General features: G+C 41.8%; 1 long non-coding RNA gene across 1 annotated transcript in view; it reads left to right on the top strand.

Annotated features, from left to right (window-relative positions):
• Positions 1-26,345, top strand: part of LOC116231585 (uncharacterized) — an 89,239-nt gene extending 62,894 nt beyond the window's left edge. The window contains exons 4-7 of the long non-coding RNA XR_004167500.2: positions 6,920-7,008; positions 16,296-16,875; positions 18,687-18,800; positions 25,498-26,345. This is a non-coding gene — a long non-coding RNA (uncharacterized LOC116231585). The remainder of the gene's footprint in view (positions 1-6,919; positions 7,009-16,295; positions 16,876-18,686; positions 18,801-25,497) is intronic.
• Positions 26,346-27,043: the final 698 nt, after the last annotated feature.

Below are 27,043 nucleotides of genomic sequence, written 5' to 3'. Positions count from 1 at the left end.
TGCTCACCTGCATAAACTCATCTTGCTGGGAAGTTCCCTGAATACTGGCCTAGCCTAGTGACTGGTCAAAAACTATGTTGGAACAAATAAAAATTATTATTTAAAAAGTTAATGTTGATACGAGAGGGGATTAGCAATAGACACAAAGGAATGCTTTAGTGTACTCTTCTGCTGATAGTGCCTCTGAAAGTGTTCTAGGAAGAGGACTGTTGAATCTCCAAAGATTTTTTTTTGATCTGGGTTTCACTGGCTTCCGCCTTTCTGCTGATAAAGATGACTTTTGTCAGGAAACAATAGGGTCTGTGTGTAACCACCTCTGTTTCTGGTCTGGATTCCTTGCCAAAATAGCTGCACTTAGCACTTGCACAGCTCTTTTCATCTTCAAAGCCTTTACAGATCTGATGTAAACAGCCGGAGTTCCACTGATTTTGGTGGCAAAGAGCTTAGTAGCCTTCAGAACAGGATTATGTGTTTGCAAAAAAAATAGCAATATCATCTGCCACTTTCCTTGCTAGAGTTTTGTAAAGATGCCAGGCCTCAAGCTAGAGAGCAATCAGCTGCATGGGGCTAAGAACCTCTCATTCAACATGCATCTTTCTGGCTGCGACTTCATGCTACGAATTGTTAAGCAATTGAGATTGATTACTGAATCAGTTCTTAAAAGTGTGTACAAGAAATGCAAATAGCTGAGACAAACAGTATTTTTGAGTGTAATTGATTCTGATGTTTTCTAAAGCTATGCATCTGCTCCAAACCTGTGCTAGCCTCCTTGCATTTGATGTGTTTTATTTTGCATGTGAAAAAAGAAGCACAGGTGAGCTGACTTGTGTTTTCTGCTCTGGGAAAAGCATTCTGCAGTGCTGGAATTTGAGAACACCACAGCAAAGTTAGGAGCTGCTGCTTTGTTGCAGGTCTGCTTCTCTCACCTGGAGAGAAATCACCTCTGGAATGAGAAGGATTGTGTATCGAACCAAGCACCCATTCCCTACTGAGTCATTCACTTTTTATTTTCAGAGTAGAACATTTTTTGTCCTCCCTCTTTGATGAAGAAGTTCAGAATAATTGCCTTTGAATTTGTCATGGGTGTACCCTGCCATCTCCCTAATCAAATCTTTTCCTCAGAGACCAGCCCCAGAGTCACCAGTACAAGTGCTGCTTGCAGAGGAGTGTAGTTATGGCTTCTGCTGCACAGTATGAAGAGCAGACTTGTGAGAGAATGATAGGAACGCCTTCAGCTGACTCCACAGGCTGCACTCTGCTGCTTCTAATGGGAGGTGAGCTGCCGGTATCAAAGGGAGATTTTCTGACAGTGATCACTGAGAACACAAGCCTGTTGGTGTCATGCTTGTAAACCACATTGTTTACAGACATGTATCTGATTGCTACCTTAAAAACACAGATTACAGGCAGATTCAATAATCCTGTTCCCTCTGCAGCACAGATGCACGCCTTCAAATCCATGTCTGCTTCTGAAAGAGCCTCTTTTTCCTTTTCCATCTATCAGGGATCTCCTTCAGTCTATTATCCTCTGTTCTGAAACATTTGACAGTGGCTTCTTCTGGGTTTGCTCTTTTTGCCTTCAGAGCTCCTTTCATAACACCAGATTCCTGTCTCTCCATCCTTTAGTGAGGTTTTAGAATATATCTTTTCCCTTGTGCCTCTCTTCCCATCCTTTCTTTATTCACTTTCTGACGTCTGTTCTCTGTGCAGGTCAATGGTTCGTCCCTGAATCCTTAGAAAGCTTTGTGAATAACATTTTTCTTCCTTTTCATTCAAATGTATTTTTCTCCTGAATAGCTTCAAACTGTCACAACAACTATTTCCTGGTAAGAATGAAAAAGATGCTTGAAAGTATTTTCAAATTACTGCATTCATCATTCCTAGCTTTCCATATTATGGCCCTTCTCTTATTATCCCAGGCAGGCAGCAAGATGAATAAAGGCTGTGAATAACCCTGCCTTCTGCCCCTGAGCAATTCTCTCTGGAGTAGAATTCTCCCTCTTCTCTCAGCTTTAATTTTCACAAGCTGCACTTGCTGCTACACTTCACTCTGGGACACTGCCGAACTACTTCTAACTCCATTTTACTGTAGATATTCTGATGAGTGGATTTGTTTCTTGTATCCTAATGCAACAAGCAGTGCCGATAGCCTCGGTGTCCCCTCTGATGTTAGGCCAGATCCTTTGTGCCACCCTGCTGGGATACGCAGGGCTGTGTCCTGTGGGGCAGGGAGTCCTGCAGGCAGCTCGTGCTGCCTATTGCATTGCCATGGGCAGCAGATCATGCCCATCCTCTTCGATTGCCTTTTGTCTCTCCAGCTGCTATAGACCTTTCCTCTGGTTGCCACTGAGTCTGTCCTAGCAACAGCGAAAGTTGCTACCATGGAAAAGCTAATCAGAGAGATGAGTATAAAAATATGTTAATGACACTTAAACCTGTGGTACTTGTAGCTAAGAAGTGTCTAGCTGAAAAGCCCTACCTTTTTAGCATGGGGAAACCTGGTGCGAACCAATCCCATAATCTGCAGTTAATGCTTATCTATGAAATGCAAACCTGATAAAAATAGCAGCCCTTCAGACTCTGCTTGATGTATAAAGAAATGCTCTGCGGTATATTTAGGATTAAAACCTTAAATATCAGTAATTCTTCCATTATAGCACAAAGCATTTTATTTTATATCGGAACACATCCAGAAAGACTGTTTAGTAGATTTGATTAAAGACTTGCATAATAGTTTAAATATTTAGATTATCATTCAGAATCCCAGACCCAAGCTTGGAAGTGAATAAAGGAAAATACATTTTCTTTCCCAGATCCAGAAGAATAAGCTACTGAATGTAGAAATCTGCATGAAAACAATACAGTGTACCAGAAATCAGTCAGATGCTGTCAGCTGGGTAATTTTAACTACTTTTTTTGAAAAACACGTCTGCTTTGATGCAGATGTTACAGCTCAGTGTAAGCCTGAAATGAAAATATCTTCATGCCTTCTGGTAGTAATATCTAAATACTGTAGGGTTTGGTTTTTTTGAGCATGTTATCTGTCATTCTGTCTGTAGCAGAATTATTTTGTGAATCTGTCAATGATAGTGATGTGCTAGGAGAAAGGGTGAGCATAATCATCTTGTTATGAGACACTGAATAAAATAGATGATCTTTTTGTAGATTCATAGTATTTAAGTTCAGGAGGGGTGGTTGCGTTTAGCCTGACCTCCTTTATATCACATCTTTATAAAGCAGGAGCTGTCTCTACTGCACTAATCATTTTTTGAGGTCCATGTTGCATACAATTATCAGTCTTCTGGATAAATACCAGCTATTGGGATCTTTCCAGCTATGCCTTTTCCTGAAGAGGCTTCTGTATAATTGAAGGGGACTGATGATGCTCTTTTTGAAACAAAATTGGGTTTTAGGAGCCAGGGATGTGAAAGCTTCAGCTCCAGGGAGAACGAAGGTTTATGGCACAGCTCTGAAGGTAGTGAGGGCGAGTGCTGAACTAAAGAATTCCCCATCTGGCAGCCTATTTCTTACATTTTCTAAGGGAAGAACAAAAGGGAGAACAAATAGCAATGCTCCAGAGCAGGCACTTCTCCCTCAGTTTGCAGCAGCTGGTACTGTCCAAAAGTGAGGATGATGCATGAAAAGAAGAAACATTTGTCCCTGTGACAGTAAAAGGATGTACATTGCTTTTTTTTTTTCCTTTTGCGTGTTGTCTCAATAATGAGCAGATTGCCCATAACCACAGCAATCAGTGATGATGTGACAGGTTTCTAATGGGCTAATCACAAAGGGGATTTCACTGGTTACAAATGTCCTGCAGTGAGACTGCTTTGGTGGGGCTCCTACCTACTTATGCTAATGACTGTTTATTGCACCAGGGCACTACAGGGAGTGTGTGTGTGCAGTGAGGGGACCTGGTATGGAGCTTCCATAAGCAACCACGTTTTAGTTCTGTTAGGATATTGGTCTTACTGGGAGTTGTATGTACTTGGCAGATCGTATAGCTCTCTAAATGCTTGTGTCAGTGCCTTACTGATGCCTACCTCCACAGATAGAGTTATGCTAGCATTAGGACTAGCAGTCAGCGTTGGTTACGGTTGTAGTTTCAAGAGTGGGATGGAAGCAGGATGCTTGCAAAGTGAGCCTTTTCACACCGTATGTAGCATGAGCTGTGTTGGGGATCAGGCTGTGGCTGACTCTCATTTTTGAATGCTGTGTTTTTCTAGAAAAATGAGCACAAAGTGACCTTTATCCTGTGCTCTTCATACATGCCTTGTGTTTCAGAGGCTGTAACAAGCTTTCTTAAGGAGATTACCTCCATCTCGCTTCCTTTTGTGAGCGACAAGATGTGTGCCAGCTGGGAGCCCCAGGTGTGCAGCTGGGATGTGGCTGCCCTGAGCTCCTTCAAGATGTAGACTGGGGGCTCTGTTGATTTGCCTCTTCTGGTCTGTTTTGTTTTGTTTCATTTTGTTTTTAATGGATGTGGCCTTTGTTCAAGGCTCTCATTTGGTGAAATGATTTCAGCCTCATATGGAGACTCTGAGTAAAAAAAAGATACTTTTGAGAAAAATATCTTCCCTCTAATTTGGTGTAGCCTTCTATACAGCCTGAATAGATGGAAAGCCATTTACAGGGCACACACAGTAACTGCTCGCTTAATATTTCATCAGCTGAATTAACAGTAATGTCACTAAAACCAGGTATAGAATTAAAAGGATCTTTTTTGATTAAAAGAGCCTTTATAAATTCTTATGTACTATACTAGCAGCAGTATGTATTACTGTAGATACTGCTATGGGTTTCCAAATTTAATAATTCAATACATGTATACACACATGAATTTACACTGAAATTTTGGACAAAGCATACGTTTTATATGTGGCAGCTATCTTCTCATTACACTGAGATTAGATTAACATGATGTATGTTGCTTCAGCTTAAGCCACGCTTCTTTCACAGCCATGAGAATGCAATATTTTAGGGTTGTGCAAAACCCTACGCTTTAGTTACTCTCCTATAGAAGCAGCTGCAGAAAACTGTTTAGAATGACTGATTCTACCAGCCTTACTTAAACCTTTTGCAGTACAATGTCATACAATGTTTGGACATGAGGCAGAGGTGTTTATTTTGACATTTTGCTTCAACTCGCTTACAGTCTAATGCATCATAGTAGTAACTGAAAATAAAGACCTCCTGCCAAATCTCAGTGGAGCTTAAAGCCTGTAAGCAAAGCTAACAGTAAACAAAATAAGGAATTTATTGTCTGTGTCCGAGTAATAAATCTCTTGCACTTCATTTTTGGCCAAGAAATTAGAAAAAACTTTATAAGGAGGTCTTGGATTAGATGGTGGTGAGGGATCCTTCAACAGCCACTGGCAGGTGGCTTCTTCAGAAATGTACCTGTTCATTATTTCCTGTTATTGACCTCATGCTAAATTTCAGTGATGTTTCCATTGCATTTTTGAGCTAGAGACAGTGGTTGCTGTTGTTTTTTTTCTTAGTCCTCCCTCCCTCCCTCCCTCCCTCCCTCCCTCCCTCCCTCCCTCCCCTATGTTTCATTGATTAAAAAAAAAAAAAAAAAAGTAAAATCATTCTCTTTTCAAGTTATATTCATCAAAACAGATTTCACTGGTGTCCTCTCCCAATTTAAAGGTGTGCACGTTGTGAAGCACACATCTTGAATTTTCACTGGCAAAGAGAACTCAACTCTGGAGAGCAGAAATGCATTGTTTTGCACTGTTCTAACTTTAAATAGGTATATACATATTCATATATAAAAATACATAGCTCTTCTATGGTTAGGATTGGAGAAATCATTGCTCATTGCTGCACTGGCAATATACTGCATTCAGATGCTAGTTTTCTACCTGAATCAACCACACCGATGTGTCCCACTGTACATCTGCTCTAAGTTTCATAGGTGAGAAAAGTAATGAGTAAAAGGTAACTCAGTTTCAGTGTTTACTTATGATTCAAGCAGTAATTAGCCATTTTATAAACATAATCCTTAGCATAACAGTAGCAGACTGTGAAATACATCATTGGTAATTCTGGTTACGTTCCTTTCTTTCCTTTCTATTCTGTTGGGATGACAGCAAATATATGTGAAGTTTCTTTCTAATGTTTTTCTTCATGCTGCTTGTGGGACAGTGATTTCAATGGGCTGCATGCACACAGCACAAGGGGTAAGGCAGTAGCTACTTATCATGTTCTTGTTGGCTGACAGTCACATCACAGGTATAGCACTGCCTTAAATCTGCTTTCTGCTTTCATGTGGGAATAAAAGCTCCTCCCTGTCACCCACTGTATTTGCTCACATTCAGTTAGTTTACAACTGTAGTGGAAGGTTTTGCATTTTCTGCCTGTGAGAGCTAGCCCTTGAGTAGTCAACTAATCCTTCTGTCCCTAGGAGCTCATAAGCCTTCTGTGAGCTTTGTTATTGTAAACATAAAGGTGAAGGATGCTGCCGTGTTGTGCGCGCTGTATTCTGTGCAATTAGTTTTCTGTTATAATGCTTTGTATCATTTTTGGTTGTGGTTGCTGGATAAATGAATGAAGTATTCAGTAGCTGGAAATGGAGGTCAGCAGCTGGAGCAACACATACTGTCTGCTCGCTCTTTCATCTTCCTTTTTGCTAGTCCAAAGGATCACTTCCTACCTTCCACTCAGCAGCTCCATCCTGTAGCACTGATTCACAGGAATACATGCAAGGAGGTTGGGTCCACATGCCCTGTGCTGCCATAATCACAGAATGCTTTAAATTGCATTTCAATGCTTTTGTGTTATGCATGAACATGAGCAGTTGAAAGCTCCATTCCTCTGGCAAAGTTCGTTTAGGTGTACGTATACAGCTGAAGAGTTTGGTACATCTTTATTTCATATATAATTTCAATTGTCTCCCTATTTTTTATCATCCCAGGCTACCCTGAGCTCCGAGGTGGCAGTATTTCATGTTGGGAAGCATTCTGCTTCCTTCTTCTGAGGGACTTTGCAAAGTTCTCCCAGTGGGTGAGTAGTGCCTAAAGGCTCACAGCCACTTGTAGCAGCTTTCTTCTAAAAAATGTTGGGAATTCATATGGGAAGGGATTTTCAAATGATCCAGTACAAGCCTAATCTGTTAACAAATTTTTGTTCAGACTCAGTCTTTTCTTTTAGAATTGTAAACACAGCTCTTTCCTTAGAGTGAATGTAATTTGTCAGTAACCTATTCCTTTTCAGGCTGGTAGAAATGTCATTTTATTTTCCCCATGTTTGTACTGAACAACATCTTGAGGTTTTCTTGTTTGTTGGATATTTGATAACTCCATATTTTTTGCATGACCACCTGCTGTCACAGTACTTAAATATAATATGCTTATTCTGAAATGGAAGTTGGGTCTTACAATGTTTGCATTGTAACTGTTGGGGCTTCTCATCTGAGGACAGTCAGAATACTTTAATTGAGAGGAGAAGTTACAAACAGACGAACAGTCCTGGATACTTCTATCCTTGTAGAATATTTACTTAATGAAGGAGCTCATAAAGGAATGCTGGCTTTTGATTCAATATCAAATTTGCTTGCTTTGAAGTCAGAACATCATAATATTAACTGAGGTAGTTATTTAACTCTGTCTAATGCTGTCTTCACATTGTTACATGCAGGTTAGTTCTTGGTTCTCTGACAGTTCAATGAACACAAATCAATTGCTGTTACTGCTCATCTGGAGATGGCAATTAAACAACTGGTAGCTAAGAGGTTGAAATGCTTACCTTCAGAAAAGCAGTCTCCATCTAATCATCACCCTGTTGCCACTGATTTTAATGCCTGCATTTAAAAGAACAAATAAATAATAAGAATCCTCAATAATTAATATTATTACTTTTTCCTGTGGTAAGCTTCATCCTAGCCTTCTTTTCTGGAATTTCAGCAAATGCTGAAGGCTAAGTTTTGCCTAAATGCTCTGAAGAATTTAGCCTCATTGCCTTCCAGTTCTGTGAGTTTTCCAAACTGTAATCTGTTGATTGTCCTTCCAGGCTCTGCCTGAGGTACTGGCTCCTCAAACCTCATTACAGCTCCTTGTGACAGAACTGATGGTTATATGCATTTAGTTGTTTGCATTTGCTCTGCAGATCTAGTGTATTGTTCTGTGTCTGATTTGGCAAAGAAATTCTGAAAAATGGACTTAGAGGATCTAGGATGGATTTTGGTACTTCCTTCCTTAGAATTCACTGCTTTCTGGGAAGTTTTGGAAATGGATGTGCCAGTGCTTTATTTGATATCCTTCCCTTTTCAGAAAAGATTTTTTTTCATCTGTGCCTCTTTTTTTTTTTTTTTTTTTTTCCCTTTCAGTAGTGTATTAACTTCTCCTCTAATATTTCCTAGAGTTTGTTTGGCTTCCTGAATTTGTGATCTTCCCATCCCTGCACTATTGTACAAAGATCTTTGTTTAGCCGTGCCATGCAACTTTCCTTGTTATGGTATATTTGGGGTAACATTGCTCGTTCCACTTCTACTTTCAATCACCTCTTTGGAGTTTATTTTTTCTGTGAATGTACTGAAGCTCTGTAACATGGCTCAGTAAAACTCAGCAAACCTGAGTGTCTGTAGATATGCTCTTGTTGAGTGCTTGTGTGCTTTGCCACAGAGGATTAGGCTAAATCACAGCCTCAGCTGTGATGTGAATGTAGCAAGAGGGACATATCAGGGATTCTCAGAAAAGAACTTGATACATCAGGAAAAAGGATGACTCAAATCCTTTGCAGTGGCAGTTAGAGGTTAGAGAAGAGTCATCACTGAGCACTGGTGCAGGAACACACTGAAACAAGCAGGAGATGAATGTATGCAGGTGAAAGGAATTGTTTCTCATGACAGGCAGATTTCTGGGATATGTTGCCACAGGAAACTGTGGAGCCTCGTGTTATCATCAGGTTCAAATGGAGCTCACTTGTGGACAGCAGGTCCAAAATGAATAGAAAGGGCATGGACAGAGTTGTACTCCATGCCCCTTGCAGTGACTGCAGGTGTTGGGGGAGTGCAGCATTCAGACTGTAAAGGTCAGCTTCACGCACTCACTCCCCGTGCCATGCTCAGAGGTAGGACGTTCCTGGGCTAGATGGAAAATGGCTTCAGCCCTGAGAACACTTCTTCACACAGGCTGTGCTGTTCCCATCGTTCTGTCTAGCTGTACTTTAAGCATAAATGTGAAAGCTTGCTGCACCTGACACTGCCCTGTAAGCCCTTATCCCCTGGCTGCTGCTTATTGAAATTGAAACTCCCCTTTTTATATTTTTTCTTATATCTCATACAACAAACCCATATTTTTGCTTGAGTCCTTAGGTGCCACTGTGATTTATACTAGGAAGGGTACTTACGGTCTACAAAAATAACTCAACCTACATTAATAACTCAATATACATAACACATATTAGTGCACTGCTGTTATGTTGTCATTGAAATATCTGGGCACAGGTGACTAATTTGAGGCAAGATGATGAAATTACAGTGTTTCAATTATTAGAAGGAAAAAAACACTACAACCTAGCACCATAAGTGTCTTTCTGCTTACTTATGTCAGCTCACTTCCCTCTTGGCATTTTTCTGTCATGCTGTCATTAATATTTTCAGCCCCCCTGTATTCTTAATGATCTACTTGGTTGACCTACATCATTTAAAATATTTTTTCATTATAGTGATTTTCTCATTTAGGTCCCCAGGAGATCGCAATGTGTAATCAGTTTTCTTTAACAAATGACCTCCTTTAACTTCATTAGTCCAGAATTAATTTACTAGCATCCAAGATATTGAATGCATCTGATTAGTAAAATACAGTAAAAAAAATTAAAGATCTGTTTCATTTACGGTCAAGGCAAGCATTAATTAAAACCCATATTTCTTTGCTAATTTTATTCACAGTTGAATTTAATAAAGAGGAAACACTTGATGGGACGTCACTAGGCAGAGAATGAGGCTAGGATCACAGGCTTTCTGTGCATGCAACATATTCAAGTGGCTGCATTTTTGCAGAGTGCATCATTTCTCTCACAGCTTCCAACACCTTTTAGGGAAATGAACCAAGTGAATGAACCAGGAAGATCTGGTGACCTCTGTCAGCCATCAAGGAAGTGCAGTGGTCTTTGGGAGGACATGCTTTCTGCTGCCTGGCACTTCTCAGCCATGCACCCTGCTGCTTGTGCACGCCAACCTCAGCTGCCTGGTTATTTGACTTATCATGGTATCTTTCTGCAGAGACGGGCCTCCCTTTGGAGGTGTGCAAGTTATTTGCAGAACTAGCCATGCTGTCAGCCCTTACCCTGTAAGGCTTTGAAGATTTCCATTTTGCAAATCTGCCACAACAGGCACTAGCCTGGTGATAGCATTTTTCTTCCTGTCACTTGACAGTAAGCATGCTTGCACTTTGCACTGCGCATGGGATGACTGATGAGGCTGAAAGGAATGTGTGCTATGAATGGCAATTGGGCTTTGCTGAAGGAATGACCACTATTCCTGGAAAAATCCAAACACGTTGGTGAGGGTACCTCCTTGAGTTCGTAAAATCATAGAATCCTCAGAGTTGGAAGGGACCAAAGGTCCCTTAAAGGTCATCTAGACCAGCTCTCCTGCAATGAACAGGGACACAACAGTTAGATAGGTTGCCCAGGGCCTGATCCAGCCTGGCCTTGGAAGACTCCACGGACAGGGCATCAACCACATATCTGGGCAACCTGTTCCAGTGCCTCACCACCCTCACTGTAAAAGACATTTTCCTTATATCTAACTTAAATCTACCCTATTAGATTGAAACTATTTCCTCTTTTTCCATCATAACAGACTCTGCTAAAATATCTGTCCCCTTTTTGTAGCTCTCCTTTAGATATTAAAAGGCTTTTATTAGGTTACCTCAGAGCCTTTTCTTCTCCAGACTGAACATCCCCAGCCTGTCCTAATAGAAGAGGAGTTCCATTCCTTGGATCATTTTGCTGGCCTTCCCCTGGACACAGTCCAGCAGGTCTGTGTCTCTCCTGCACTGAGAGCTCCACATCTGGATGCAGTACTTCAGGCAAGGTCTCACCAGTGCAGAGTATAGGGACAGGATCACCTTCCTTGACCTGATGGCCATGCTTCTTTTGATGTAGCCCAGGATATGGTTGGCTTTCTGGGCTGTGAGAGCATGTTGCTGGCTCATGTCTGGCTTGCCGTCCCCCAGTACCCTCAGGTCTTTTTCAGCAGGGTTGTGCTCAATCCTTTCCATCCCCTAGCTTGTTTTGGTTGCCTCGACCCAGGTTTAAGACCATGCACTTGGATCTGTTGAACCTTATGAGGTTCTCCTGGGCCCATTGTTCAAGCCTGTCTAGGTCCCTCTGGTTGGCATTCCTTCCCACTGGTGTGTCAGCCACATCGACAGCTTGGTGTCATCAGCAAACTTACTGAGGGTGCACTCGACCCCACTGTCCATGTCACTGATGAAAATATTAACAAGTGTCAGTCCTAGCAGTGACCCCTGGGGGCACTACTCATCACTGATCTCCATCCAAACACTGAGCCAGTGACAACCACTGTCTGGACTTCATCCTGCAGCCAGTTCTTCATCCAGAAGAACATTCCATCCATCAAATCAAACAGTCCATCCATCAAATTTCTTTCCAGTTTGCAGAGAAGGATGTTGTGGGGCACCATGTCAAATGCCTTACTGAAGTCCAGATAGATGTTATCAGTGGCTCTTCCTTCATCTACTGATGCAGTGACACTATCATAAAAGGCCACTAAATTGGTCAAGCAGGATTTCCCTTGGTGAAGCCATGCTGTTTCTCCCATATCACCTCCCTGTCTTCCAGTGCCTTAGCATAGCTTCCAGGAGCATCTGTTCCCTGATCTTCCTAGCACAGAGGTGAGGCTAACAGGTCGGTAGTTCCCAGGGTCATCCTTTTTATTCTTTTTAAAGATGAGCATGATATTGCCTTTTTTTCAGTAACCAGGAACTTCACCTGACTGCCACAACTTTTCAAATATCGTTGAGAATGACTTGGTGACTACATCAGCTAATTCTATTAGGACTCTGGGATGCGCTTCGTTGGGACCCATAGATTCGAGGATGTTCATGTTCCTCTGGTGGTCACTGTGAAGTCAACTTGCAAAGTCTCTTTAGACGCAGCTTGTTGACCTGACTACAGGTTTGCTCCTTGTATTGTGCGCAGGGAAGGCTGGGGTGGCTGACAAACCACACGTTTTGTCAGTGTGCCACAGGAAGTGCCACCAGTGATGCTGTGTGTGATGCTGTTGCTTACAGTGAACACTGCAAACATCCAGGAGTGTGGGTCTGTCAGCCTGTCAGCCAGCCCAGCCTGCAGCTTTCACTCCGAGTCGGGCTGTACCTCCACACACAGCACAGCTGGCCTTGTCCCTCAGCCTGGGAAGGAGACCTGAGGCTAAAGGGCAGTTCTGTGAGCAAATGGCCTTGTGAATTGGTTTTCCTTTATTCATAAAAATAAAGTTTGTGGAGGGATTCAGGCAATCAATTTAAATCTCATGAAGGAAAAGAAATTGAAAACTCTAAAGCGATTTATTACCTTTTAAATTTGAGGATGAGAGGGAATGTAACTTGTGCTTAAATTTAACTACCTGCAAAACCAAATAAAGAAAACTAATATTTCACAAAGCCTCAATCCACAATATTATATGTGCATTTTCAACTTCATTGTGGAGAATATAAGTTACTACTGCTCTCTGCCTAAGAATGTGCCCATAGAGCAACATCCAAGTGCTGGATTCAATAATGTTTTCAGTGTTTTTTTTTTATTCTCTTTCTTACAACCTGCATCAAACACATAGGCTTTTTTCCTCCTCTTTCATATTGCAGTATGCTAAGTTTTCTGCACAAATATTCTGCCTGCAAGGCCTTTAGCTAATATTAGTTCATTTTAAATGTCTTTTTCCATTTAAATGTTAGTCCAGAAAACCAAAGAGATTGTAATCAAATGAGTATGCTCAATATATAGCTTGTATGACCACAGGGTGACTTTCTCAGTCTAATTCAAATGCTCTTTGAAAACAGGAGATAGATGATTCAGGAGCTGTTCAAAGGCGAGTCTTGCTTCTGGCAATATTTACTCTTAGGTAGATTAGAAAAAAATAAGAGATGACAACTGAGAAAAAGATGAGAAACAAAATAGGCTGATATCTGCTCATTCCACAAGAGTAAAGACATGGACACCAATGCTGCAGAAAGGTAAGTTTGTCCCTCTACCAGCGATGATGTTTTAGAAGAGCCCTTGAGAAGTTCCTGTCACAAAGAGGATGTTGGTGCTACAACCTGAGCTTCAGCCAGACCACAGACCCTTACTGTTCCTTCTTCACTCCAGAAAAAGGCATTCTCATTCTGCAAGACAAATCATCACTGCTGTGTTTGTGTAGGCAAATGGACAGCCTGAGCTACTCTGGAGCAGTGATGGCTCTTATGGGTGTTCTGGAATATTTGTTGGTTCAGATGGGTTATTCTGACGTAGAACTATGTGCTTTCTGGCATAATCCTTAGATTATTTCTGTGTTAGAGCAGGTTCCCTGGGACAATTATCTACGTAGGCTTTGCTGAGAGTCTGCATTCACTTTCCTCCTTGCAAGGCTGCCTGAAGTGTGACCTAAATGGTCCTGCTGGTCTTCACCCTGCAGGCAGAATAGACAACACTGAACCATCCTGTGGTTTCAGCACAGCTAAGTGAGATAGTTTTTGTAGCACCTTACATTTATTTAAGAAGCTTCCTGTCTTTTCGTTCTAGGTTCATACACTTACAAGTTAATTAATTTTACTAGCTATGTATAAACGCCTGAATAAGTTATCCAGATAAGATTGGTTACTATGTTTCCTAAAATATGGTGCTTTTACAGATTATTTATGCTGAATCTATTGAGTCTTAGCACAGAAGGGAATCAGACATACTTTTCCCTCTAGAAATGTTAGAGCTGCTTTCTGCAATTGTTAATCAAAATTTAGGAGGGATATTACACTGACCCTATCATATCTGCAGAGATTTTGAATGCACATCTATGCTATGGTTCTGTGCATTAGTTTTTTAGCTTCAGGGCTTTAAGAATGATCGTTTGGAGAGGATGGTTTTTTTCTCTTGGATGAATTCACTTGTATTCACTTCAAAGGCTGAAGTGAGCTTTGAATGAGGACATGCTCTATGCAGGCTGTCTTCATAGGGATGAGTTTCACCCACCATGACAGCACATACTACAGTATGTACAGATCCATGCTCAGATGATAACAGAAAATGACTACGTGTAGGACCTTGTTTCTCCAGAGATGCACTAAATGCCTGCTGCTTCAAGGACATGGGAATCCTTTTAGCCCATTGCAGGATAAAGTCTTCAATATTTAAGACCCTCTCTGGTGCTGCAAACTCTTAAATATAATGGTCTCTGCTGCTATAAAATGTTGTGACTCCACTGACATCAAAGCTTTCTCTGGGGCTGCAGCCCAGCAGATTAAAATGAGACTGTGCTGATTTGCATGAGGATCTGGCTGCCTAGATGTACAAACCTGCATTTTGTGGTCACTTATAAGCATGCTTAGTTAGGATACAGCTAAACCTGAAACCAAACCAACACTTCGAAAAACTGCAGCTACAATCCTTAGTCATCGTTGTTGTGATTAGGATTTCATCTGTTCTGCTTTGCTGTGAGGCCTTTAGAGCATTAGGGATGACCAGAGATATAAAAAGCAGATTTATCATTATTTACTCTAAACCTTGTAGCTCAACAGAAAAAATCTCACCAAAATGTTAATCTGTGCCATGGCATAAAACATGCAAAGAAGTCATGACAATAGCAGTAATTTGTCATTTTGTGCTATATTTCATTTCAAAACGGTCCATCTGTTGGGTTAAGTACTACTAGCACATGTACTGTGGTTGTTCTGTGGCAGACACTGCCTTCTGCTCTGAGCAGCATCACCTCCTTCTCTCCTCCCAGCCAGGGCTGCAGGCATGAACAAGCCTCCTGCTTGTGCACAGTCCTGGCAAAGGTGAGGCCTCAGTTAAAGCCTTGTATCAGCAGATGTTTCTGCTGTCAGTCTAGCCTCACATTTTCACTAGTCCCCTCTCTGTAATGGGAGATGTGATTCCTGAGTTATAGAGTTTGCCTCAGCTTTGAAAGAAAGTCCAACCTGAACAGTGATGTGCTCTGGTTTTTGAAAACTTCATTAGCTGAGCCTGAAATCAACCTAGATTTCTGGCACTGATGAAGGTCTGTACGGTTTGAAAGGCTTCCTGTAGACTAGAAATCTGTCTAGCCTGTGGGCTTGGCTTACACACAGCCCTACTCCAGCCTTGGAAGGCTAAATACAACCTGGCAGCCTCACAGAAGTTTGATTATCCAGAATATTTGGTCCAGCTAAAGGCCTTCCCCAGTTCAGAAACACTGTTTTAGCCAGGAAAAGGCCAGTATAATTTGGAGGGAGCACAGGATGGATTCTTTTTTAATTTGAAAGTATTAACATGAGTAATCTGTGCATCTTTGTTAAATTAACCCAATTTCTATGGATTCAAAAATGTCTCTTTTTTTTTTTTTTTTTTTAATTCCCAATGTCTCTTTGCTATCTCTGTCTGCAGCAGTGTTGTAGTGCTTTTGTTAAAGGCCCTAATACCAATGATGAAGTGGGATGCGATATCCTGCCAACACATTATAGCTGCCTATGCTGGGCTCTCCCAGTCATCCCTTGGTCTGACCTGCAAACCCAAACAGGTGGATGTAGGATCACTGCATGACTGGGCTTGAGAATGGCTTCAAAATAGAGGGGCCTCTCTCTTGGGGAAGTTACTGGCACAGGGAAATCCCAGGACTCTTGCTGAGATTGGGGAAATCTAGCAGGCAGAATGGACAGCATCCTCCGGGCTGGAAGAGTTAACAGCATTGCTGCTTCTCCTCCTCTGTCTTTACTGTTATCTTGATTTACATGTTTGAAAGTAGGGATGATTAATAGTCCACAAACCTTAATCCTGGAAGGAGAGCTAAAGCACTTAACATACCAGAGCATACTACGACGCAACAAATAAGAAATGATTAACAGGACTAACATTTCTGCTCCTTCCCAAGGTCTCCTGCACTCCCTGGCCCCCACTAGTGGGGTGAAGACTACCAAATGGGTTCTGCATCAAAAGGCCACTGTTAATTCTTTCTGCTGCAGGTACCATGGTGATGACTCTGGCACAAGGGCCTGGAAATATAAATTTAGTTAGCACACTGTTCCTGGAGCTGGATATGCTGTTCCTGGAGCTGGATATAAATGTCTTCATTCCATGTGTGTACTGTTACTCCACAGATAAGAAAAAAGTGGCCTATAAAGTCTTCCTTGACCTAAGAAGTCAATTAAAGTACAAAGAGAGCAGCTGAGTGCAGCAGGGGAATTCATCTGCTGTTTGTCAGCTCGGACCTCAGTGCTCACCCACTCAGCACTGGCGTAAGTATAGAGAGAGGACAATACAGCCACAGAAGAGAGAAACAAAACCAGGAAAGTAAAATGGAGGGAATTCATCTCTGGGGGAATTGCACAGTGAATGCTGAGTTACATCGGTTTCCAATATCTTTTCAGTTCATAAAGGCTGATCACTACCAGCTTTGTTCTGCGGCCTCTGGTGAAAAATAAAGGATCCACTTCATCCAGAAAATACTTTCGAGGTCAGAAAGTGTTTTTCTTTCCCCAAGAGTTTTCAGTGCTGGCAGGAGGGGCAGATATGGTTTCTCAAATATAAAGAGGAGAGCTAACAATGTCCTGTCTCTGAGCTGGTGGGCAAAGAAGAGGAAGAAGTCCCAATGACCCAGCAGAAACACAGAATAAAATCAAACGGAGATGTGAGCAGCTCAGCCAACATTTTGCATGCAATGGAATTAAACATGAAAAGGTAATTTACATCATCTTTATGTGAGAAAAGAATAGTGTTACTTTTTTTTTTTTTGTGCAAAGTGGGTAGTAGGGAACTGGCAAGAGTTATCTTTGACCTACTTCTTTCGTAATGTTAAAAACAGCCCTTTTAAACAAGACACGTGCAATGGCAAAGCAGGGGCCTCATATGAGATTCTACATTCCCTTCCTTACCACCAGGGTAAGTAGAAAATCTTCAGTATCTTGCCAGCTATCACTGCACCTTTCACAGAGTCTGTTCATGCCACCAGCATATTCCTTGCCTTGGGGGGTTAATGACAGTAATGTGCAGTTGGTTGCTACATGATAAGTGTGCATGGCACTTCCTTAAGGAACAATGTGGGATTTAATTTTTAAAGGGAGACTTCTTAGGGAGAAAGGAGAATTGCCATTAAGCTTGTTTCAGCAGACCCCACAATTTGCAGAGCTGTTCTCCTTTCCTGGCAGCATCTCATCCCCAAACACGGCCCCTACCACTTTCCTCTTAGGACCACGTGTGCTCCAGCACACTCCACTGTAAGCATTAAAAAACATTACAGATTTGGCTGAAAAATCCTCTAAAACTGTTTGTTAGCAGTGAACTGGATTGCAGATAGATCGAATTTTCTGAGAAAACTCTTTGCTTTGTACTTTACTTCCTCCCTTCACCTCCTTAAGTTGGATAACTGAGACAAACATGTCTTATTTAGAAATACTGAAAGGATATCTTATGGGAATTTTATTTCCCAGATGGACTCCCTGTTCCCTCATACACAACAAACAGCTGCCTCCTCTCCTCCTCCCCCTGGAGAATAGTTTGGAGTGTGTGATGGGGATGTAATATGACAAGGTACATGGCTTCTGGAGAAAACTTAAGTGTTGAAACATTACTCTTAGGAGGTTCCATGTTAGCTTTTTAGTAGAAATCTTTAAGTTTTCATTTCCTTTTTTTTTTTCTTCTTCTTTTTTTTTTTTTTCTTCAGTGTTTCAAGATTTTTTTCACTGTAGTATAGTTGTATGTTGAATGTATTTGCTGCTGGCATACCAGCAAAGCTGAGCAGCGGGGAAGGGATTTTGTGCTGTACAACCAGTGAACTACACCACAGTTTTAGAAAAGACTCTACAGTGTGGGTTGAGACAGACCAGCACCAGCTGTTTGAACACATCCAGACTGCTTGTTAAAAGCCTTGGCCCATGCATGGGTAAAGAAATGCATGCTTAGAAAAAGTAGAGATCTAGGGTAAATTTTTGGCTCAGGTCACTGGTGTAAATCTTAAGTAACCCCAGTGTCACCTGGTGCAAAAGCGAGCAGCGTTTGGCCAGCAAATCAATATTAAGGACATATTTCCTCTCTCTTATCTGCCTTCTTCTCTTTGTTCTCTACCATCCCATCTCAGCCTTGATCGCTTTCATTATAAGGTTGAAGGGCAGTGCTGAGTGAGTCCATTAATCTCATGCATTTTCATGAATATCAATTACCACTTGGGTTCCAGCAGATTTTTCTTTCCTTCAGCAGAGTTAAGACCGAATTCTTTACCCAGACCCTGTGTCAGGTAAGACCTGGAGGCGTTATCCTAAAGCCAACTTGCCAGTTTTTCCCACTCTTTCCCACCACACTGATGGCTCTTTGTTTTTCTCCTGTTCTATCTGTATATATAGTGGTTATCAGGAAGAGACATTTCCCTCTCTGCTCTTGAAAAGTGATACCTACACAAACTGTTGGGCAGAATTTGGAGTGCAGAATCTGCTGTTTGATTACCATGGAGTTAAGCTCTCTCATGTGTGAGTAGGTATTGTATTTTTTTTCCCCAGCAAGATCGAAGTTTAAAAGGACAGAAGAATTTCCATTGCTTGAGATGGAAGAAAATGTCTGGTGTTGAAACTTGCAGCATTTATGGACTGCTGGGAAATAGGACTATTTTGGAGGTAATAAATGTTTCTCTTGTTTTGCACCTTTTGCGCTCTGCTGATTATGAGGTTTGGATTATTACGGCCACAGAATGGCCAAAAGCATATGAAAAACTTCACATCTTCACATCTGCACATGAGACTATCTTTTTCCCTCCATACAGTCCATTTTACCTATGGTAAAATAACCTCTGACTGCACAGCAGCAGAAGGAAGGGCAGAGCAAGCTGGTGATATGTCTAAGGTGTTCTTCATTTGAATTGCAAAAATGCCAGTGAACTTTACTTATGGGTTAACATTCACTTTGCTGAATGCTCTGCTGAAATCAAGGAAAAAGGCAAACACACCCCAAGGGGATTTTGGTGTAAGCCAGAGGTTCTCACACATAGTTTGCTCAGGTACCACTGCCAAAGGCAGCGGATCTTCAGTGGTGCCCCTTGGGAGGGATGCTCCCTGCTCTCAGTGGGAATACAGGCAGCCAGCACTGCTGTATTCCTACTGCCAGGCAGTGGGCATGCAGAGAAGGAGACTGAGGGCTCGAGTCTCCAGCAAATTGATGGTACTGGCACATTTCCTGCAAGGAGAGCTGCCTGGTGAAACCTCAGTGGTGGCTATGGCTGCACCTCCCATAGATAGGGTGATCTCATGATCTCATCCTTTTGCAGTATCTTTCAGACGCTCCTAAAATGGCTGAGAGCTGGAGAGTGTTATGTGCAGGCTGGCTAGGCAACTGAAGCGAGGGGAAATATGTGATCTAAGATACATCTATTAATTTTGGGTCAAGATGTGACAGCCTACCACGAAGTTTTATGGCTATAGATAGTAACAGGAACAGTGACCTTTAATTATAGCAAGATAATGGGCACTGCTGCAATATAGAAACAGCTAAAAATAAGAGCCAGTATAAAAATACGAAGTATCTCTGAATGTGATCACATTTTCCACTAATGGAAAACATAGCTCAACCCTCTGCCTCCCTGAAAAATGTTTTCTTCTAGAGATACTGAGGTTAGAGTTACGTGCAGGGTTGGTTGGGTTAATTCAAGGTACATCCTATTAGAACAGTACATTCAGAGAAACTCTTTGGTTTAAGCTGGAGTTGGATTTTAGCTGAGGTTTGTTTTATTTGATCTGAGTTTGAAGGAAATGAAACCCTCAGTGTAAAATTAAGTTTACCTCAGGTAAATTAAAATAAGATTCTTTGATGCATTTCTAGTAGCAGATAATTCAGAGCCAGAAATGTGGAGGCTGAAATTGCACCAAAGCCCCAGTGTCTGTTCTGTACAGGTTGTTGGGGTGTTATTGCAATGATCTGGTGGTTTAGTTTCATCCGAGAGGAACCCAGTGTGTGCTCCTAGACTGCTTTGTGGCATGGCAACCAGTGACCTGAGAGGGGAAAAGGATTGCTCATAGCTCAGAATATCTCAAAATAATACAGACTGTGAAAGCAGATGTGGCTCAGCTTTGAAATGCATTTTTAAAGAAATCTGGCTACCTAGGTTTATGCTATCTGTTGAATGCAAGGAAAAATTGCCACTTTCTGGGTTTTGCTGGCAATCTTTGTGCACCTTTCAGATAACGTAATCTGTAAATTGTCTTGAAACAAACCAACAATTGCAAACTGTGAATAGCAGCTCTATTAACATGCTGGTCAGGGTTACCATTATGGCACAAATTACAGACCGAGCCAAAGAAAGTTTGAGAGCAGACTTCTGAGCATTTAGAAGCAATCAGCCCGCGCCCTGCCCCGGCACACATCCTTGCACAATAGGATCTTTCTGGTATCTGTTGACAAACTTTGGCCAATGTTTCTGCTTGCTAAAAGGTTTTCTGCCAATACAGCAACATATTGCAGATAAAACCTAATGAGCTGAGTTTAACAAAAAAATGCCATGTGGCTTCCTTACAGTGATGCCCATCTGTCGGCTTAGTGAAGCAGCAGTGTGCTGCAGCTGTACTGCTTTGCTTTTTATCAAATCAAAATAAAGCTGTGCACCCCAGAGTCAGGTATGATAAACAGGCCAGCAAATTGCCTTACATGGGTATCATACAGCTCCTTATCTGTCTCACTTTTCAGAGCAGCATAACCAGATGGCTTCTAACGGTGGGTGAAATTTTCTCTGTTATGTTTTTGGCATTGAACTAGAGGGACGGAGTCCAGAAGTCCACCACCAAAACAACAGATATTTAAATTGGACTGGGACTGAGATTACAGCCTGCAAACAGAACTTTTGAAATTGAAGCAGATTTCATTAATAGCAAAGGAAATGCCTATTTAGAGTGGGTCTGGTGGAACAAAAAAGACACAAAACAATGAAAAAAAAGAGTCTTTGTGAGCAGCCCCGCAGAACAATGAGGAGGTTGGCCTTCCTCCAGCCTCCTGGCTGGCTGTGCAAAGCAACTGGCCTTCCCACACCTCCCTTATTTATCATGGGGTGCTGGAAATGGGATGGTGGCTGCTGGCATTTCCCGCTGGGCCAATCTGCAGCCCAGGGTGCAGAGAAGCAATGTTTCTGCTGGGGCTGGAAGCACGGCCATTAACAGGGCTTGGGGATAGGGAGCATCTGTCCGTGACAGAAATTCCTGCTGGGAGCACGATGTCACAGCCTAAAGGCTTTAATTTCTCCTCGCTCATCTTTTTCCTGGTTCATTTGGCAGACCAACCTGAAGTGTAAAATGCGAAAGGAATTTGCTCTTCTTTTAACTGGCCAGTAAGCAAATAAATTGGTGCTTTTGTCTAATCTGTGGCTTTGGCATCAGTTCCAGAATTGGGGAACAGTCCAAAGGGATCTGGAGTCAGGAAAAAGCAGTTCTTGTTTGGTACACTGAGAAGAGAAACTTTGCTAATGTGCGTGCCGTGCCTGTGTGGGTGGGTTTTAAGTTCACTTGGTTTGAGGTGTCAAAGCCAAATGTGAAATCCATCCTTTGCTGCCAATGTGTACACTAACCTCTTCTATTGCTGGGAACATGAAGCAGATTTGCATGAGTTTTTGCTGTCACCAAGAGCAGATGGAAGTTGTTTAAAAATTGTCACTGCTGATGAACTTTTTCAGCACATTGCACTTTTGCAAATGTAGACATGGGAACATTTGTGTTGTAGCATGTGTGTGTGCAGGTGTCTGCTCTGTGGGATGTCACTCACGCTAACACTTTGAAGGCTAAAACCTGGAGCTTCTCAATTGTGAGTGCTCAGGCTAAACAGAAAATCAAAGTGTCATCTTTAGAAAAACTGAAGAGAGGCAGAATCGGCAAATTTTGTCCTCAGGCCATTAAAAATTATTTCGATCCACCATCCTCCTGAAGATTATGCTATTTGCATTCATGTGCCTTTGCGTGTGCCTTATTTTAGGCACAGGTATCTGACAAAATCTGTCCTCTCTCCCCCCACTGCAAGCACTACATGCCTTAGGAAAATACATCTCTGTTGGAGATGATCAAAGCAGTAATAAATAAAATGAAGAGACACTTAAGATGAGTCAGGACAACTGTATGATCAACATTAGAACAATGCAGCCCCAATTCACTTCCTCCTTCTTCACTGTGTTGTGGCTGCATCCTATGGATATAAAAAATGAGTCTCTTGAAAAGGCTGTCAGAATTAACAAGAAGAGCACTGAGTTATACTGAGTAGTGAAATCTAAATATACACAGTTTGAATTTCTTTACTTTGGAAGTGGTGACAAATGCCATGTTGAACTGGTTTTGCTTGAGTGCAGTGTTGGTCAAAGTTTGCTGGGCAACATTCTGAGCCACACACATCCCCTGGGAGCTACACTGGCCTCTTGCAAGTGCTGTCACTTGCACTGCAAGACCTCAGCATAGTGCAGGAGGCTGAGGGAGGCCTTATGACCACAGTAGTTTTATATCTATCTGACTGTTGTTTCAAATTTTGTCCCATTTGTGATTGCATCTTTTTAATTCCTTTGCATTTCACCCCTGAGCAGTAAGCTGTAAGGATATCCTTCTTAAGTAGAATCAAGAACACTGCAGTTCTTTTCCAAGATGCTGCAACTTGCCTAAAAGCATGTTGAACACTTCGACTTTCTTCTTGGTATTTTATTCATGACTGCAATTCCTTCCTTTTAGCCAAGCTGTAGCTGAGATGAAGGATGAACAAGATGGCTGAGTTAAATATAGCACTGGGGCTGGAGCGTAACACCCTGTCCAGGGCTCTAGTCATAAAAGAAGAAAGAAATTACTTCAGAGAGGATTAAGCACTCTCCTGCTATAGAAGTTGTATGTGATGTCAAAGAGTGCAGAGTGCTGAACAGTATGCTAGGAAAAGGAAAATCCTAGGATGCTGACCCAGAAAATTAACACGCTGCTCCATGGTTAGCTCAAAATGGAAGAGGAGTTTCACGACTCTTTTTCCTAAACCAGGGACAGCTGTGACAAAGCTGTGTGATGGAGTTACAGCTGCAGCTCCATCCTGAGTGTAGGTGTGCCTGTGGGTAAGGAAAGCTCTGTTGTCGTACTGCTGCACTGAGACCCTACAGGCAAGTCCAGACATAAAACAGGAGGAGGGAGAGCTGGGTCTGACCACTGCTGAGGAGGCAAAGGGACTGGGACTGTTGCTGCTGCATCTCCATCCTCTGAGCATCTCCATCCCCTGAGCATTTGCTCACTTCCCAGTGTGGTTGGCACATGGGGGACCTGCTTACACTGCTCTTTCTCTCTATGTGAAGGTAAATGCCCCCTCTGTGACAAGTAAAAGAAAATTGTACTTTGAGAGCAGAGACGTTCATCTGCTATCCTCCTATGGATTAAAGCAACCTGAAAATAGGGGTGATTAACAAACTGTTTAATCAACATGTGTCCAATACCTTTCTCTGTACAGAAAACACTACAGTAAAATGCTATTTGTTCTGAAATTGGCAGCATAATCATCACACAACCTATTAAATCCACATATGGACTGGCTTCTTGGAAATCATTCCCTCTCAATAACTATTTTTTTGTGGGGAAAAAAAGCCTGCTGGATGCTAGTTTAATTTCAATTTTGGTGTCTCCAGATCTACGCTAAGGACATTTGCCCACTGAGTTTCATGCCTTTTATTAGGAATGACTTACTGTAAAAGAATGTGTTTCACATTTAGTGACCCTGCACATTAGAAAGGGGTGACAAATTGATTTTTTTGGTCTGCTGACTGAACTAGAATGTATGAGGGAGATGCTTCTGGGTTGATTCCAGCCCCTCCAACTTTTTTTCATCTTCCCATGGAAGTGTGAGATAAAAAAGGCAAAAAAAGATTGTGTTGTCCAAAAGATTTCTTTGACACAGAACAAAATATGTCCTTCTGAAAACATGAAAATGAATGGCCTGGCATGTTTTTACCAGGAAAAAAAACAACAAACCAACAAACCCAACAAAAACACACTATGTTTTCCATTGTAAACACTGGAATCTATGAACTAGTTCAGTTGACCAAGTCTGCACTGTGCTTTGGTACAAATATTCTCTGCCTCTTTTGCTCACCCCCAAGAAATGCAGTCAATTCTGCCATGTCTGTTGGACATCCAGGCTCTAATTTCCCTGTTCAGTAGGTCACCCAGTAGCATCAGCACATCATGGAAGTGGGACAGCTGTGCAGAACCGGTGCCAAGCTCTGCTGGGCTCTCAGGGTGTTGGCACTGCCAGTCCTCAAGTGAAGGAAGCTGTCACTGTGGCCACGTCCCTGTTCACTTTGTTCCTGAGCATCTTGTGTTGATGCAAACCAGCAGTAACTTCAAACACAAAAAGTTAGTGCCTATTGCAATGAAGTGACCCCTAATTGCTGGTGCTTTTCTCTACTGATTCACCTGATCTTTACAAATGAGGAGTAGTGTCACAACAAAAAACCTTTGCCAGAACTTTTGGTGCGACAAAAATGGAAACTGCACCCCAAATGACATTTTTACACATTGTTTCTAAGTTAGTACTGGAGAAAGGAAAAGAATATATTCTGTCATCTAAAATGTAAGATCCTCAACTTTAAAGTAAAAAATTCAATTTTTAATGATTTTTTTTCAGTGCAGCTTCAAAAATTCTCAAACTTTATTAACATAGAAAGGCAAATGGTTGAACTTGTTCACAAGAATTTATTGAAAATTGTATTAGAGATCTGTAGATATTTAAATGCCTCAAAGTCAGAGTTCCTACCACCTGGTACAGACTCGTGGAACTAATCACAGCATTTTTATTTGCTTTTAGCTTAGAAAGGGTGGTGCAACTATTTATGAGGCTTTTGTGCTTGCTCTCGGATGAGCTGGAATATTTTATAACATTTAATGGTCTATTTTCTTGTCCTGTATCAATTAATTAAACTCTAATGTTAGCAGCAGAAAGCTTAGTCAGTCCTGAAATGATTCTCTGTTAAGTTACTTCTATGTTTGTTGACTGAGAAGATGTTTTCCATTGCCTCAGTTCAATCTGTTCTCTCTTAAAGGCCATTACGTAATATATTTCCATAAAAGACTTCAGAAACTTGGTTATTGAAGGAGGAGATGTTACAGATGAGTGTGCTGAAAGCTAAGCAAGCCAGCCCTGATTCTTCATGAGAATTAAACTTCTCTATTTTAAGAGTTTTATCTCTCTTTTACTTGCTTTGTATACTGTCCAGTCTGATAATCTTTGGAAGGAGGGTGCTATTAATTGAAGAGGGAGAAGCAGGAGTGAAAACTGACTTCCAGTAGGCAAGAGCAAATCAATGAAATGAAGCAGCATTCTCTGTTGCAGGACCTTGCTGTCTTCTATGCCCCAGGATGTTTCTGACCGGCTCCAACCCATGGATCACCCAGCACCTGAATCTTGGTCTGCCTTCTCGAAGATCCATAGTGACAAACCCTAAAGCAGCTCTGTTCTCATAGAGACAGAACATCATGTTCACTTTCCCCCTGCACAGCAGAGGAAACAACTTTGCCCATTATTTACAAGGACAGTCTGGTGAGTTCCAAGATTCCAAGAACTGAAAATGTGCCCTCTTGGCCCTTTCCAGCAATTATATATCTTTTCCTCAAGTCTTCCTTCTCTAAAGGCAACTCCCTGGTTTTCCAAACTCCAGCACTTCAATACTGATCTACCACAGAAGTGGCCATTCTATGAGGTTAGCAATGTTATTCTGTTTGTGTGCAGCATGGAGAATCGTGTCTCATTTCAACCTGATAGGACTCTTTTTCACTGCCTCTTTAGTTATTCATTTTGTAGAAAGCTGCAAGATTCAGCTGTAAACTATTACCTTCATTTACCCTGTCCCCTCACAATTGCTTAGAGTTCTGTAATTCTTCCTGCTGCTCTGAATGTGTTCTACAGTGTTTGCACTTCCTTTTGTTAGTGTTGGAACATGAGGGAATACAATGAAACACTAAATAAAATGAGGTCAAGGAGTCAGTCAATGGGATTGATAGGAGGTAAAAGGAGCAAATGAGTATGAACCAGCTGCAAAATGAACAGAAGCTGGAAACTGGCAGAGCTTTTAGGCATCAGAGAAGAACGGCCTTGCAACAGATGTCACAGACTTAATTCATTTAAGGATAGAGTTTGATCAATTTATGAGCAATTTTACATGAAAGAGCTATTTCTGATAGCTGGAGTGAGTCCTAGCAACCTAGAAGGTCTATTCCAACACTGGTGTGTTGCTCTCATAGGCAGAGGCACATGCAGTAGATGCTGCCATGTGCACTGGCTCTTGTACAGGAAATTTTTCACTTATTTCTATTCATCAGATTAGGTATCTGCCTGCTTAATGCATTTAAGTAGCTCAAAAAATTGGGGGAACAATGTGGGGGCCACCATTGAAGAATGGATAGGAGCACAGAGAGCTGGGGGTGGAGAGATGGTGGAAGATGCCTGCTTCTGACGTGGGAGGTGATTTGCAATGTTTCTGCAGCAGTCACCTCATGTGTCAGCTCGGCCAGTCCTGTGGCTCCATACCTGCTATCCCTAGAGCTAAAAGCACTTCAGCTCAAGAAGAACCATAAACCAGGTGGACAAAGATATAATCCTGTGAAAGAAAAACCCAGAAAAGATATCTCACATCACATGCTCTGGCAGAGACTTCAGGTTGGCCTCATTTAATCAAATATTCATGCTGTGGTTTTCCCTCCTCCTTCTGTGATGGCAGCCGACATTGATCACTGAAAGCCTTTGACAGAGAGATTGCCCTTGCTTCTATTTCAATATCCCCCTCAGCAGCAACTTTTCACACCTTTGTAGATCTGCACTCCCATTACCCCGGTTAAGGAGCCTTCAGCTCTGGGTTTGGATATCCGGCAGTTGGGCAGTG

This window comes from Phasianus colchicus, chromosome 8 (genome assembly GCF_987193195.1).
Source record: "Phasianus colchicus chromosome 8, bPhaCol1.hap1.1, whole genome shotgun sequence".
NCBI lineage: Eukaryota > Metazoa > Chordata > Aves > Galliformes > Phasianidae > Phasianus > Phasianus colchicus.
This window is presented reverse-complemented; position numbering and strand designations above follow the sequence as displayed.